This window comes from Heterocephalus glaber, unplaced genomic scaffold (genome assembly GCF_053883595.1).
Source record: "Heterocephalus glaber isolate CG9 unplaced genomic scaffold, H.glaber_assembly_v1.0 deba00001463, whole genome shotgun sequence".
In the NCBI taxonomy this organism is placed as follows: Eukaryota; Metazoa; Chordata; class Mammalia; order Rodentia; family Bathyergidae; genus Heterocephalus; species Heterocephalus glaber.
Genome location: NW_028258310.1, coordinates 1,156,646 through 1,173,041, shown reverse-complemented (window position 1 = coordinate 1,173,041; position 16,396 = coordinate 1,156,646). Strand labels below are relative to the sequence as shown.

General features: G+C 38.6%; 1 long non-coding RNA gene across 2 annotated transcripts in view; it reads left to right on the top strand.

Moving 5' to 3' along the window:
• The window catches only part of LOC101720577 (uncharacterized), a 43,707-nt gene extending 28,491 nt beyond the window's left edge, over nucleotides 1-15,216 (top strand). For both annotated transcript variants that reach the window (XR_205660.4, XR_015438810.1), the window contains exons 3-6: nucleotides 5,395-5,470; nucleotides 5,628-5,704; nucleotides 9,474-9,515; nucleotides 12,979-15,216. This is a non-coding gene — a long non-coding RNA (uncharacterized LOC101720577). The remainder of the gene's footprint in view (nucleotides 1-5,394; nucleotides 5,471-5,627; nucleotides 5,705-9,473; nucleotides 9,516-12,978) is intronic.
• The last annotated feature ends 1,180 nt before the right edge of the window (nucleotides 15,217-16,396 follow it).

The window sequence follows — 16,396 nt, the reverse complement described above, 5'->3', positions numbered from 1 at the left end:
AGAATTTTACACAATATCCTAGGAACAGACATTGAGGATCACAACCCCAGGAAGCAAAGCAGAATGAACCCATCTGGCATGACAAGAAATTAAATGTAAAGGGGGAGAACCCAACAAAAAGAAAAAGTCATGGCAATGACAAGTCAATATGTTTCAGTTATAACCATCAATGTTAATGGTCTCAATTCACCAGTCAAAAGAAATAGACTGGCAGAATGGGTCAAGAAGCAAAATCCAACAATATGCTGCATACAAGAAACACACTTAATTCAAAAGGAAACTCATACACTGAAAATTAAAGGGTGGAAAAGAATACTCCATGCAACAGGAACCCGAAAAAAAGCAGGAGTAGCTATCCTCTTTGCAGATCAAGTAGATTTCAAACCAACACTGATTTAGAGAGATGAAGAAGGACACTGCATCCTTCTAAAGGGAACAATCCAAGAGGAAGAGATGAAAATCATAAATATCTATGCATCAAACACTAGTGCACCCAACTATATAAAACAAATATTAATGTACATGAAAAGTCATATATGCACTAATACAATTGTACTGGGGGAACTCAACACCGCACTGTCACAAATAGGTAGATCAACTAGACTAAAACTAAGTAATGAAATACTAGAACTCAATCGAACTCTTGAACAAATGAACTTAACAGATGTTTACAGAGTCTTCCACCCCACAAAATCACAATACACATTCTTCTCAGCTACACATGGGTCATTCTCTAGAATAGACCACATACTCACACATAGAACATGTTTAAGTAAGTGCAAAGGAATTGAAGTTATCCCCTGTATATTATCAGACCATAGTGTGATGAAATTGGAGATCCATAGCAAAAGAAACTCAAAAAATTTCATAAACACATGGACATTGAACAACACACTTCTGAATAACCAATGGGTCACAGAAGAAATTAAAGAAGAAATCAGACAGTTCCTTCAATTAAATGACAATGACAATACAACATATCGGAATCTATGGGACACAATGAAAGGAGTCTTATGAGGGAAATTCATAGCAGTGAATACGCATATTAGGAAAACAGAACGAGCCCAATTAAACAACCTGATGCTGAACCTCAAGCTTCTAGAAAAAGAAGAGCAGGACAACCCCAAAGCTCATACAAGGGAGGAAATTATAAAGATCAGAGGAGAAATCAATGCAATGGAGACTAAGAGAACGATACAAAAAAATCAATGAAGCCAAGAGTTGGTTCTTCGAAAGAATCAACAAAATTGACAGACCTTTAGCCAACCTTGTCAGAAAAAGGAAAGAAAAGGCCCAAATCCATGCAATTAGGAATGAAAAGGGTGAAATGACAACAGACACAGCAGAAATCCAGAGGATCATCAATACCTACTTCCAGAACCTACACGCCAATAAGATGGACAACACAGAAGAAATGGACAGATTCCTAGATACATATGAATTACCAAAGTTGAACAAAGAAGACCTAAAAATTCTGAACAACCCAATATCAACCAATGAAATTGAAAATGGAATTAAAAACTTACCAACTAAGAAAAGCCCAGGCCCTGATGGCTTCACTGCTGAATTCTACAAGACATTTGGAGAGGAACTGCTGCCACTACTGTTTAAACTCTTCAATGAAATTGAAAGGGAAGCAATACTCCCAAATTCATTCCTGGAAGCAAGCATCACCTTGATCCCCAAAGCAGAGAAAGACCCAACTGAAAAAGAGAACTCTAGGCCAATCTCACTAATGAACATAGCTGCAAAAATCCTTAATAAGATACTGGCAAACAGAATGCAGAAGATCATCAAGAAGATCATACACCCTAATCAAGTGGGATTCATCCCAAGGATGCAGGGATGGTTCAATATACGAAAATGAATCAATATAATACACTATATCAATAGAGCCAAGGACAAAACCATATGATTATCTCCATAGATAGAGAAAAAGCATTGGACAAAATCCAACATGCATTTATGATAAAAACCCTACAAAAAATTGGAATAGATGGTCTTTACCTCAAACTGATAGAAGCCATCTATGAAAAACCAACAGCCAATATCACACTAAATGGTCAAAAACTGAAATCCTTCACACTCAAATCAGGAACAAGAAAAGGATGTCCACTATCACCACTCTTGTTCAATATAGTTCTGGAAACATTAGCCACAGCAATTAGACAAGAGAAAGAAATAAAAGGAATAAAGATAGGTAATGAAGAAGTCAAATTGTCATTATTTGCAGATGACATGATACTCTATGTAGAAGACCCCAACAACTCCACCAAAAGTCTTCTAGGCTTAATAACCAAATTCAGTAGAGTAGCTGGATACAAGGTCAACACACAAAAATCAATAGCTTTCCTCTACACCAATGACAGACTCACTGAGAGAGAAATAGGGCAAAGAATTTCTTTCACAATAGCATCCAAAAAATGGAAATACCTAGGAATCATCCTAACAAAAGAAATCAAAGACCTCTTCTCTGAAAACTATGGCATTCTGAAAAGAGAGATTGAAGATGTTATCAGAAAATGGACAGACATCCCCTGCTCCTGGGTAGGAAGGATTAATAGAGTGAAAATGGCCATACTTCCAAAACTGCTATATAGATTTCATGCAATTCCAATTGAGATCCCACCAGCATATTTCATAGACCTTGAGAAAACAATCCAAAAATTCATTTGGAGCAAGAAGAGACCCAGAATATCAAAAGCAATTCTAGGTAACAGAGACATGGCAGGGGGTATCACAATCCCCAACCTGCAACTCTACTACAAAGCTACTGTGATAAAAACAGCATGGTACTGGCAAAGAAACAGGCTTGAGGACCAGTGGAACAGATTAGAAAATGCAGAAATAACGCCAGACACACTCAGCCATCTCATCTTCCATAAAGGAGCCAAACACCCTCACTGGAGGAAAGATAGCCTCTTTAATAAATGGTGCTGGAAAAATTGGGTTTCAACTTGCCAAAGATTAAAACTAGACCTGTATCTCTCACCATGCACTAAACTAAAATCAAGATGGATTAAGGATCTAAATATTAAAATAGAAACTCTGAACCAGCTGGAACAGAGGTTAGGTTGAACCCTTGAAGACATCGGTGTAGGAAAAGATTTTATGAACAAAACCTCAGTTGCCCATGAACTAGCACAAACAATCCACAAGTGGGATCTCTTCTTATTAAAAGGTTTCTGCACAGCAAGAGAAACCACCAGCAGTGTGAAGAGACAACCCACAATGTGGGAAAAAATCTTCACCTGCTCTTCCTCAGATAAAGGTCTACTATCTCGAATCTATAAAGAACTTAAAAAGATCAGACTTCCCAAATTTAAAAACCCAATCCGAAAATGGGCATCTGAAAAGAACAGACATTTCTCAGACAAGGAAGTAAAAATAGCAAATAAATACATGATAAAATGTTCAACATCACTGGTCATTGGAGAGATGCAAATGAAAACAACGCTGCGATTCCACTTCACCCCAGAAAGAATGGCTGCTATCATGAAATCAACCAATAACAAATGCTGGTGGGGCTGTGGGGAAAGAGGAACCCTGCTCCACTGCTGATGGGAATGTAGACTGGTGCAACCACTGTGGAAATCAGTATGGAGATACCTCAAAGAACTAAGACTGGAAGTCTCATTTGACCTTGCTATTTCACTGCTGGGGATCTTCCCCAACGAATTAAAAGAATCATACCACAGTGATATATGTGTGCCCATGTTCATAGCAGCACAGTTTGTGATAGCTAAAACTTGGAAACAGCCCAAATGCCCATCAGCTGGAGACTGGATAAAGAAAATGTGGGTTTTTAATAAAATGGAGTACTACTCAGCCATAAAAAATGAGAAATTAAACATTTATAGCTAAGTGGATGAACATTGAGGGGATACTCTTAAGTGAAATAAATAGGACACACATGTGTAAATACCGAATAGTTTCTCTGGTGTGAGAAACTGAAAGTGTAAATAAGGACTAAATGTATAATAGGTCATGTGAAATAGGAAGAAAAGGGGCAAAGGGGAAGGAAGTCGGAGGGATAGGGGAAAGGATAGAAGGGAATGGGATTAATATGAGAAAATGGAAAAATAGGAACAAAATCTTTGTAAATAGGGAGGAATGGAGGAGTTGAAGGGAGGGCTGGGCAAGGGTGAAAAATAAGAACCAAGAGAGATTATGTAAAGGTGCAAATTTCCAATGATGAATGTCATTATATTGTATACCTAAAATATACCAATGATTAGAATGAATAATCGATAATGTAAAATAGGAAGAAAAGGTCCAAAGGGGTAGGGGTAGTGGGAGGGGCAGGGGAAAGGAAAGAAGGGAAAGGAAAAATGATGAGAAATGGAAAAAATGGAAATAAAGTCTTTGTAAATAGGGAAGGGTGGAGGGGGTGAAGGGAGGGCTTGGAATGGGGAATAAATAAGAACCAAGATGCATTATGTAAAGGTACAATTCCCAATGAGAAATGTAATTGTGTTGTATACCTACAATGTACCAATAAAAGAATTTAATTTAAAAAATTTAAAAAATTTTAAAAAAAGTTTATGATGTTTTCTTCCCCTCATTTTTCTGTGTTCTCTTTAAAAGAAGAACAAAAAAACCTCTTCTGTTATTGAAACTGCTATATTAGTTACCTAATTTTATTATATTTCATCTCCTAGTTTCCATTTATTTTCTGATTTGTTCAACTTTCTTTTTTAGCATTTCTAATTGCAATCCTAAAAATATTTTTGCTATTATACTTTTAATTTCTAAAAATTACTTTTTTGTTCTTTGGAAGTGCTTGAATGTGTCTTATTTTATTTCCATCTGTGCATTTCATTCTCTCTCATTGCTTCTGGTTTCTCCAAGTTGCATTTTCTCCCATTGGTTCATTTTTGGCCTCCAGTTTGTAGGTTAGCAACATTGTTCACATATCTGCTAGTTCTTGTCTGCCTACTAATATTTAATTTAATATGGGGAACTAGAAAACTGACGAAGTTCTGAAATGTTTAATTTGGGCTTATCCATGTTGAAATTCATTGTTGTATAGTGATCTGGCTAGGTTGTTGGGGGAGCTTCTGGTTCCTGTAAGGCTGGTCACTTCCCAGCTAGACTACTGTTCTTTCTCCTTCCTGCCTAGAAAGAAGAGCCTAATGTCCTGTAATCTAGAATCAAATCAGAGAACAAGCCTGGGACCCACTCAGCATTTAGTGTACAAACTTTCACTTAATTTGCATTTTATCCCTGGCATGCCCCAGCCAGGCATCCTCAGTTTACTCTTCAGGGGATAAACCAGTTCCCAGGGTGCAAAGGACAGCAGGCAGAGGGGTCTACTCACTTTCACAATAGCACTCTCTTGGGCCTTCTTATTTTGTTCCTCACCCCTTATTGTGCCCCCCCTTCTTGTTCTAGATGTACCTGGTGCTGCAAGTTCTAGAGACTTTGGGGACCCTGAACTCAGGCTGGTTCTCACCTTTTCGCACAACAGGTACAAAAGTTGGTTTCCTATGTCTGCTAAAATGCCTCCTGGCCATCTGCTTCCTAATTTATGAAGTGTTATTCTTGCTCTCTGTTGTATCCACTTAGCCCTGGTGAATTTACCTTTTGTATTAAATACCTTTACTATCATTTTCATATGTTTTCAGAAGGGAGAAAAATCAGACAAATGTGTTCAACCTGCCATATCATCTAGGAGGCTCTATTGTGGTTTTTCTACTCTATTGTAAGTATTTATGCTGTGTTAAGTATATAACTCGAGAATATATGATAATTGTGATACTAATATATATAATCACTTGTATTAGTTTTTTGTTGCTGTAACAAAAATATCTGATACAACTTAAAGGAGGAAATGGTTAATTTGGCTCATGGTTCCAGAGATTTCAGTCCATGGTCAGCTGGCTCCAAGGCAGGAACGTCATGGCAGAAGGGTGTGGTAGAGCAAAGTTTCTCATTTCATAGCAGCTGGAAAGAAAATAGGAGAAAAATGCCCATGAGAGATATATCCTCCAAACACACACTCCAGTGACTCACCTTTTCCAACTGGGCTCACCTTATAATACAACATTCAGCTGTGGACTGATGAGAATAGCACCCCATGATCCAATCACTTCTCTAAGAGTCAAGTACACAAGGTTAATCAAGTCAAGTTGACAAGACTAACTGGCACACTACATAACCTAACAATGATATCAGACAAAACCATGAAGTAGTAACCAGAAGTTCTGGTTTTTAAAAGGAAAAAAATGATCTTAAAAAGGGGAGAGGAAAAAAATAATTTTAATTTATTATGGATGATGATATAAGTTCCAACTTATTTGTAGAATAAGAACAGTTATCTAATGTAAAGGCAGACTGCAGAAACCCATTATCAATTCACAGGTAGACAGATGGTTCTTTGCTATTTACTGTCCATGCAGGCAAGTAGTCTAAGATAACGGAGAAGCTGATAGAGGACTTGGGAGCATGAGGTGGAATGCTTTGACCAAGACTGAGAACTGGAATGAAGGAGCAGCTGAGAACCTGAGGCCAACAGAGAGAGAAAGAAAATGGAAGGGAGGGGAAGGGGGAGGGGAAGGTGAGGGGAGAGGAGAGGAGAAGAGAAGAGAGAAGAAAACCAGAAACTGGTTAGGGGATTCCTTTGAGTGGAAAGGCTGAAGGATCCCCAGTGCTCAACGAACCAGGTCTCTTAGAAGGCTCCTACTAGAAGACCCAATGCTCAAAATAAGATGAAAAAGAAAAGGAGAAGTGAGATAACTAGAAAAAAAGCCTCACAAGATTTCATTTCAGCTTCACTAGGAAAATAATTAACAGAATGACCAGGAAAGTAAAATAGATTTTAAAAATATACATGTAGTTTCAAGTAATAATGCATTTAAAGCTGGATATAATAAAGACAGTATTTTGTGTGCCTATAACTTACCTTCCTGAGGTATCTTTTTATTCTTTTAGAATAGTTTTGAATTTTACTCAAGCATGGAAAGCTGTGTTTTAGAGCAGGGGATTAGAATCCAAGGGTAAGAGACATAGTCTTTGGTGGTAGGTTTTGAAGAAGAAATTCCTGCACCTTCTGGCAAATTACAAGGAGTCCTCTGTTTGGAGGTCCCTGATCTGTCCCATCTGGCAGAGTATATGTTGTCCAGCCCTTGCAGTTAAAGTGACTTTGGAAGTCCAACTGCTACAGTCTCTCCTGAGAATGTCTTTTCATTTCCCCGTTGTACAAACATTTATGGTATTCCTACTTTATGGTGTGTAAACTAGGCCCTGATGGAACAAAGATGAATCTGGCATGGCCTCTGGCACTGAAGGGACCAAGAGGGAGACTCTGAGGAACTGGGGAATGATTTTGACAACCAGGAGCCTCTCTGACTGTTCTTTCAACAAGGAACATATTGATCCCTAGTAGTTGAAATCTCCACCCTTCCCTCATTTTACTTCTTTGCTAAATATAGAAGCACAGGGCATATACATCACTACATTCACACACACTTTCATTTAACACATATTTGATCCAATTTTAACATTTTCAGTAGCAAAAAAAGATAGCTCCATCTTACTCTGGTCCCTTTTCTAAAACAGAAAGGCTACATGTGAGATTTAATCAGTTTCTGCCCAACTCTCTCCTTTTAGGTATCTTCTTGAAAGAGTTAAAGACATCATATCACAGTAATACATGAATACCCATATTTATAGCAGCACAACTCATAATAGCTAAATCTTGGAAATGGCCTACATGTCTACTAACAGATGAATGGATAAAGAAAATGTGGTATTTACACACAATGGAGTCCTACTCTGCCACAAAAAAAGGATTAATTTGAGTAATTTATAGGAAAATAGATGCACCTGGAGATAATAATTTTAAGTGAAATAATCAGATATACAAGCTTAAATATCACAAGGTTTTTCTTGTATGAGAAACTCAAAGTATAAAGAGAGAGCAAAAATAAAGGATGGTAATAGAAAACAGAGAGATAGATATTTTGCAAATGGGAAGGGGACCAAGAGATGAAGGAAGGGGAAAAGGAAAGGAGGGAAGAAAAGGGGTGAGGAAGGGGAAGTAAAAAGGATTAAGATGAGTTATGACACGTGCCAACTCCCCACAATAAATGTAATTATTATTTACTGCAAACTCTAATAAATATTTTTAAAAATTAAAAAAGAAAGCTTTTCTGAGTCCACCCTTACAGAACTGGAGAAGCCAGGGATGGTCATGGCCTATAAGCAAGTGGGCACAGTGTATTAGTCAGCTTTCCTGTTGGTGGGACAAACTGCCCAACACCTACAATTTAAAGGAGAAGCTTATTTGACTTATGTTTTTGGGTGATTCAGTCCATGATCAGCTGGCTCCAAGGCAGAAAATCATGGCAACAGGGAATGGTCAGGCAAAGCTGCTTAGTTCATGGTAGCCAGGGAGCAGAGCAGGGAATAGCTCCAGAGAGGCAGGGTCCAAGGCCAAATATAGAGTCCATGGTCACACTTCCACGACCTGCCTAGACACACCCAGAAATGTGCATTACTAAGTGGTGCCAGCCAATCAAGTTGACAATTAAGCTTAACCGTCACACACAGCATCCTGAGTGAGTGACCAGTCAAGAAAGTATGTCAAGTAGCTGTGCACACTTTGCAGTTTTCCATCTCTCAGTAACTCCATGTGTCACAATCAGCAACCCTTGCTGAAAGGATTCTACACTAACAAAGCAGAAATCAAACAGAATCGCAGTGCAAGTCCACCCCAGCCTGTAGTTCTGCAGCTCCATCTGAACAAGGTGTGACTGGAAGCTGTGAAGGCCATGCCATGCCAGAGTCAGACTCAGGGCCCATTTCTCTTTAAGGTGATCACAGAGCCAGTGGCTAAGTAATCCATCCAGGGTGAAGACCTGATTCTGCAAGCAGCTCTGCAGAAACAAAGCAGAAAAGACAAGAGAAAGTCAGTATCGATAAGGAAAGAGAGGTCCTGTGGTGATCTTCTCTGTCTTGTGAAGATGTTGATACCACCTAGGAAGGCACTAGCTTTGGACAAAGATGACAGGAAGTTGTGGAGGCCACAGGAGACTTTATCTACTGAAGACTCGGGAATATTTTACACAGGGTTTATGTTTTATTTTGTTTTGTTGAAGGTCACAAAATCTGAGGTACACTTCTGATATTCAAAGAATCATTTAGAAAAACGTAGGATTCTCAGTGATTGAGAACATTTCACCACAGGAATGATGTCACAAGAAAAAACAGAAGCAGCTGTCAAAGAAAATATAAATGACTAGGAAAACAAAAAAAAGTGACAAATGTAAATTAAATTTTCTTTAAATGGAAGTGAAACAGTTAAGGGGAAAGAAAGGTCCAGAAAAAAACTTTCAAATTAGTATGTGTAGAAATGAGAGTTGAAAATAATCAATCAATTATAGACAAATGTTGTTTAGTCCTCTTATATACTTTATGCAAAACTTTCTTATAGTAATATTATAATATTTTATATGTACGTTAATGTGCAGATTTCAATAGGAGAGCTGAAAGCTACTGCCATCTACAGCCATGTAAGTAGCATGTATGTCTTCTCAACAGTTCTAACAGTCCAGCCTCCACGGTACAAGAAGGAAATTAGAAAGGGTGTTGAGTGAGGCCACTTAAAATATCTGCCACAACCTAAAGGGAGTGGAATCTCCCCACAGTATTGTTTGGAATGAAGACTCTCCCATCTTTGGGACCAGACACTAAGTGCCTAGAGAGGAGGCTGTTCCCAGATGGGACAGTGCTGGCATTACCTAACTTGCTGAGGGCCTAAATAGAACAGAAAGTGGAGGAGGAACTTGCCCCTATTTCCTGCCTCACTGCTGCAGCTAAGCATCTCATTTTCTCCTGCCCTTGGACTGGAGTTTACTGAGATTTACATCATCATCTTGCCTGTCTTAAAGCCTTGGAACTCTTTGAACTCAGACTGAGTTACACCATCGGCTTCCCTGAGTCTCTAGCTGGCAGATAGTAGATCACAGGGTTCTCAGCCTCCATAATCACATGAGCAGATTCCTCTCTCTCTCTCTTTCTCCCTCCCCCCACACACATACACACATGCAGTTGTTACACCAAAACTCTGGAGATCAAGGGATCTCTGAAATAAAAGATTATTTTGAGGCACTATAAATGTTATCCATGGAAGGACCATGCATCCTGGGACAAATTCCCACAACAACCAGTAATAGATCTAGGTAGCAGTTAGAAATATTTCTCCTGGGGCCAAGGATTTAGCTCAGTGGTGCTGCATCTGCCTCAAAAGTGCAAGGTCCTGAGTTCGATCCCAGGTACCAAAAAAAAAAAGAATGTGAATCAGTCTTGTTCTTGGCCTGTAGCTTAACTGATTAACATCCTCCATCTCTCCTCTCTTCATTCTTCCATCTTTGTAATTAGACTTAGAACATCCCAGAATGTTTCTCTTATCGTAGTCATGTGCCCCATAATGACCTCTCTGTAATGATGGGCTGCGTGCGCAGAGGTGGTTCCATAAGGCTATGTCACCTAGTGAGGTTGAAACCATCTTTGTTTGTATAAGTACACTGTGCAAAGTTCCTACAGTGAGGAAACTGCCTAGTAATTAATTTCTCAGAATTTATACCCATCTTTAAATGATATGACTACACACACACACACACACACACACACACACACACGGATACTTACCCCTGATATAGATAGATAGCCCTGATTGGCTCTGCTTCTGTGGAGAATCCCCTTTCCCCCTGGGGGCGGGTCTGTCTCCTGCAGGGGTGGTAATGACGATGAGAATAAAGGAGGTACAGCCCTTCCCATCTGAAATGCTCCCTCCACTCCTACCTTGGAATGTTGGTGGTCTTTAAAAAAGTGAGCAGGTTCCCTTACAGGATCTTTCCACAGGAGGAACAGTGCAGAGAAACCATAGAGGATTCACTTAAGCAAATGAGGTCCCGCTACACAATTACAGATTGAAAGATTATGTCAGGCTCCATAAGTTATCTACCATTTTCTAACAATTCACTTCCAGATTTAGTGGCTTAAAACTACTGTTTGTTATTTCTCACACTTCACAAGGGGCCTGGGCATTTTCTTTGCTGGTTTTATCTGTGCTTATTTCCAGGCAGCTGGATCACTTTCTGGGCTGGAAATCTAAGTGGCCTCACTCATGCATCCAGAGTGGGGTGTCTTAATTCTCTCTTCAGGATGGGCCAGCTTCCAGACCCGGCATTCTGGAGCCAGGCTCCCAGAGGTGAAGGAAATGCTTCAAGGCCACTTGAGGCCTATGCTCAGGAACAAACAACCTCATTTCTACCACGTTCTACTTGTCAAAGCTAGCAAAGCCAGCCACAATGCAAAGGGTGGAGAAATGGACACTGCTACTAGAGGAGATGAGAAGTACAGGTCACATTAAAAATAAAAATTTTTGAAAAGGACTTGGGATGGAGCACAGTGAGAAGGCCCTGGGTTAGATCCCCAGAACCACACCAAAAAAAAAAAGTATAAGACTTCACTAGCCACCAAAGCTACTGGTGCCTTGATCTTGAACTTTACATCTCCAGATCTGTAACAAATAATTTCTATTATTTATGAATTACCCACCCTCAGGTATTTTGTTACAGTATTAGGAGTGGACTAAGATAGTGATGACACAGAAATTTAATGCTCAATGCCCATCTTCTCAACAAGACAAACACAATTATCAATCATGATGATTAATAATCCTTCACTGTTATTTTAGAATTCAGTTTTTTAAAAAACTGAAAAACTACTTTCGTAATAACTATATTGAAGACAGGAATTTTTAGTGACTTCTTAGTCATGGAATTAATAACTTTATAACTTAAAAGTCATAAGAAAGTGGGACAGGAGTTAGCTCAGTGGCTCTGCGCCTGCCTTGCAAGTGCAAGGTCCTGAGTTCCATCCCTGGTACCAAAAAAAAAAAAAAAAGCCATAAGAAAGTACTACCTCTGTAAAGCTCTTTCCAAACCTAAGGATCTAGGATTCCAGGGTTTATGTCATGGTGGAAAGGGAGGTGGGAATTCTTCATCTCAATTTAAAATCAGGTCTAGGCCTGTGTGTGGAAGTCACAGAGCCACCTGAGAAGGGAAGTGAAGTGGCCCACAGCCCCTGTGGGTTCTGCCTGTGACAGCCAGCCCTGGGCAGAGTTGCTTCACTCCTCTGGACTACAGTGTTCTTATGTATGAGGTGAGCGGCACTGGACTGAACTCTTCCTGTTCTGGCAACGGGCAGTGCGTCCCTGCCAGCACCTCTCTGGGTGCCCTGGGCACACCCAGATGTATGTTGAGCTCACACAGAGCCTGTGGCCCAGCAGGTAGAGGACAGCGGTGGCCCCCTGAGGAGTGAGTCCCCACTGGGATGAGAGTCTTATATCTCTCCCTGCTACCTTTCCAATTTTTATTTCCCACATTTGAAAAACACTTGTGTTCATGAGATCTGAAAATCTTTTGAGTAATTTTATTCTTGTTGTGGGAGTGATGATACTTTAAAAATTTTCATTTCTATAGATCATCTTATATCTTTCAAAAACATTATAAACTCCTAATTTACATTTCACCTCCCAGAACATTTTATTAACTGAATTCAGTGGGAAAATAAAATACAAAGTTGCATGAGCAGCATAACTAAAAAACAGGAAGGAAAAATTCAAAACACTAACAGAATTCACTTTGAGATATCAGGACATAGACTATTTTTTCTTTTGTTTTCCTGTATTATAATTTTTATTTTTTAAAAAATACAGGAAAATAAATTCACTCAAAAATATTTATTATAACAGTTCATACCTATAATAAGATGCTTTGAAACAACTGAGATTTTTATTTTCCACTCATAAAATATTATTAGCTAATTTATACAAATTGATGTGAAAATAGTGGCTTGCAGTTTACTTTATATTTGATTCTATCTTTATGGCCATGAATTAGCCCTGTGATAGTGGATACAGTCATAATAGTGAATACATTTGTAATACCAGTGTCTTTTCTCTCCAAGGAAAGCAGATTACACTACCATCCTAATGCCCGGGCCATCTCAGTGTGAAGCTCCTGAATAGACTTACCTTCAAACAGAAAAGCAAAACAAAACAAGCAAACAACAATCCAAAACAGAAAAATCAAGAGAAGAAGGAACATCTGCAATGATTTCAAATACGTACTCTCAGCTTTCTCTCTGAAGCAGCGCCCTCCTCCAGAAACTCAAGGAGGGACTCGCTTATCAGTTGATGGGGAAAGATACTCAAAGAGAAATCCACACAGACACTGTTAGCCAGTGGCCAGCACCAAGCACACAAAATGATAAGAATGTCAATGTTTAAAAGAGCTGGAACTTTTTGAAACAGAGGAGCACATGGACTTTGTCAATCTGATGTTTTAACGAGGAGATAGATGCCACCATTTCGCTTTGCCAACTTTTTCCCTTGGGGAGAGTAGGGTGTTTGTTCCTGAGAGTACTAATTATATCTGAAGTTGCAGTCCAGAAAAAATTGCCCTCTAGACTACTGTTGCTATCAGTAACTGGGCTCAGAATTGGGTATTTTTGTAAAATAAAAGTGCTAGAAGTATTTTCATGTCACATAAAAATGCTAATAATTTGAGCTAAGTTTCCAAATTTTAAAAAAATGTCATTCTGGCGATTTCTCTTCACAAGTATGAGAATGGCATGGAAATGTTTGAGGTATAATTTCTCTCTTCTACAACAATAGGATTTTCTCTAACACAATGAGAAGTCATTACCAATAAAAGTTGATTTGTATTTTACCTTTTAAACCTAATATATAGTATGACTCAGTCCCAGAAAACAGGTTGTGAAGTAGATAAATCTGCTTACAGTAACTTTGCAAATGTTCCTTTGACTATGGATTTATTATTTCAACCGTCTCTGGTGAGGACATTTCACATGTTTATAAATCTTTTCAGTCTCTCTTTGTGTTTTAGTGCTTCATGTTAATGGACTCTGTAACTGTTACATACAACACATCTCTATCAGCAAAGGTTTAGGAACAAACATTTATACCAAGACTGTTTAAAAGTTGGCAGCCTTGGTGAATAGTAAATAACACTGAATAGGACAGGACATAAATACACAGATCAATTTAATAACAGATTGTCTCCAAAAGAATTAAAAACAGGGTTGCCTGAACTGTCCAGGAAGACACATCCAGCACTTAGATCCATGCAGCATGAAGTAGGAACCAGCAGCTTCATAGCACTGGATTTCAGTTCCCTTGCATAAATGAATTTACCTTAATTTTTGGAATAAAATCAATGTTTAATCAACTTCCTACTTCATTTTAGGTTGTAAGAACTGTATTTTCCTGTTCTCCAGTTTTTGTCACTTCCCAATTGTCATATTTGAGTCTGACTGTGCTTCCATGCTCCCTAAATGAACCATGTTGACCACTTTCTTTAAAGCTACGTATTTGTGAAATCTCCATCACACGTGAACTTCATGGAAGCAAACATATGAACGTTTCTGACCAGCTTCAATTCCTCATTTTCACAGGTTATGGAGTTACAGGGCTTACTGTTTGCAAGGTTCCTGGTATGCAAGAGGTGCTCTTGAAGGTTAGGTTTCTCTTTTACAGTCTTTCTCTGTGGATTAAGTCTCTCATCTTATGCTCTTTGGGTCATGCACATAGAATGTCACAACATTCCTTCACCTGGTGTTGAACCCCTTTCACATACACAGCCTACCTTTGACTCTCCCTGTGGGCATCTTCATTCTCAGGGTCAAGGTTGCTGCTTCCTTCCTGGCTGGGTGCTGCAGGAGCTCAGGAAGGGAACACTCCTGGCATATCACTGTCGTGGAGAGTGTTGGCCAGTTTTGTTCAGGTTGGCAAATAAAAGCAAGATTAGTTTTCAATCTCCTGAAGATCTTGTTGCTGAAAGATTGACAGGGCAGCTCATTGAGGGAAAAACATTTGGGTAAGTAAAAAAAATTCTAGAAAAATTGTGCTATGATAAAGCACAAGGTAAAGTCAAGGACAATATGGAAGGCCCCAAAATATTGCACAGGTCCTGGCCAGTAGAGCCTATTGCCTCCTGATGACCTTAGGTGACTGCGTGCTTCCCTCATCTTAAAACCTGAAAGAAATTTCCCGGCAAAATTCACCACATAGCTAATGATTTTTTTTCTTTCTTGGTACCAGGGAAACTCAGGTCCTTGCGCTTGCGCAGCAGGCGGCGAAACCACCAAGCTAAATCCCCGGCCCACATAGTTAGTGATTTTTTAAAGGCCTTAAGCATTTATATGCTAAAAGTAAATTTAAGTGAACAAATATACTTGTGCCTGTTTAACATTTTTGATAACTAAGGTAATATTTGAGTTAACTAAGATGTTGTTTACATAAATATGAGAAAAAGTTAATGCAATGGACAAAAAAAAGCCTTTAAAAGACACTGAAATAGTTTTGAGAGCCCCATTTATTTTATAAGTAGCAGAAATCTAAAACTTGTTTCTGATTGCTAGGGTGAAAAAAACACTAGCTTTCATGAAACTACTTTTTGGTACTCAAAAATGATTAATAAATGAAATACCAGCAGTCTTTTTTGTGATAAATCGAAAATATAACAAGAAATAAGCTATGAAAATATACTGTCATTGTGTGATATCACAAAAGATGACTGGCAACAGATTAATCTTTTTATAATTCATAAATATACAACATGGGTCTTGTTTCATATTTAGTTTTACATTTTAGCTATAATTTTAATTATATAATTTTATACTATACCACTTTAAATGCTTGTTGTGTGTAAAAGAGACTATCCAGGAATACACAAAAATAAAAGACATTTTATTAGGGTAGCGAGATCGATTATGACTGACTTAGGAAGAGTTAATGACAGAACTTTCCAAAACTGGCAAAAGACATTAAGTCACAGAAAAAAGAAGCCTACAGATCTCAAGCAGAATAAATAAAAGAAATCTATAGTTAGGCAAATTCTAATTCAACTGCCTTAAAAAATACAGGGGCAAAAATATTAGAAATCATTCAGATAAAAAAGATGGACTGGGCAGGGGTGTGACTTAGTGGTAGAGCACTTGCCTGGCAACCCTTTCCTAGTGTGTGCAAGGCCCTGGGTTCCATCCCCAGCACCTTCTTCAAGGAGCAACAATTAGACTAATACCATATTTCTTAACAAAAATAATGGAAGTGAGAAGTTGAAACAAAGTAATTTTATAGCAGGCAAAAGTATCCTATAGGAATGAGGGTCAAGTAAAGGCATTTTTCTGACAAACAAAAGTAATTTCTCACCAGCAGAATAGCACTTAAGGAAATGCCAAAAGGAATTTTTTAGGCAGAAGGAAAATGATCACATGTGCAAGGTCAGAAATACAGGAAGTAATGAAAAGCAACGATAATGTAAACATGTGGATAAATCTAAATGTATATGACTTTATGGGATAA